The following is a 624-nucleotide window of genomic DNA, read 5'->3' as shown; positions in this document are numbered from 1 at the left end:
GCGGGGCGAGGGCGAGGGGTCATACGTTCAGGGAGGCGGCAGACTGCGCGGAGCACGGCGTGGACACGTGCTGGCGGGGGAGTGGGGCGAGACGTCAGCGCGGCGGGGGGGGACAACAAACGTTGCTGCGCGGCCAGTCGTGGCCGGACAGGTGGCCGGGCCGAGTGCCGCCGTTGCGCTTCGGATCTCACCGCCGCTCTTACACCGCGCCGGCGGCACGCGCGTGCCGCTCTTGATGCATCGCTGGCCGGAGCACGCCGCCCGCCACATTCCTTGCTCACGTAGACAACGTGCCAGGTCAACACGTGTCCCACACACCCCGTTTCTACACACACTTGCCACGTGCGCACGTGTCATACACACACCCCGTTTCTAAACACACTTGCCACGTGCGCACGTGTCGCACGCAGCCCCCATCCCCCCAGCACGCGCCGCGTCTAGTACCTTCTCGAGAGCCCTGCCACATGTCAAGCAAACACCCCGTTTCTACCCTTCCACCCTTCTAACACCTCTCCCCCGCCCCACCTCCCTCCTTCGTAATCCCAATCCCAGCCCCATCCCCCACTCCAGCCGAAATACACCAGGCAAGGTGGAATTTCCGCTAAGAAGTCAGCTGGGACTTCG

This window comes from Chondrus crispus, genomic scaffold (assembly GCF_000350225.1).
Source record: "Chondrus crispus Stackhouse genomic scaffold, scaffold_71, whole genome shotgun sequence".
NCBI classification, from domain to species: domain Eukaryota; phylum Rhodophyta; class Florideophyceae; order Gigartinales; family Gigartinaceae; genus Chondrus; species Chondrus crispus.
The sequence above is the reverse complement of the archived record's forward strand: the minus strand, read 5'-3'. Positions refer to the sequence as shown.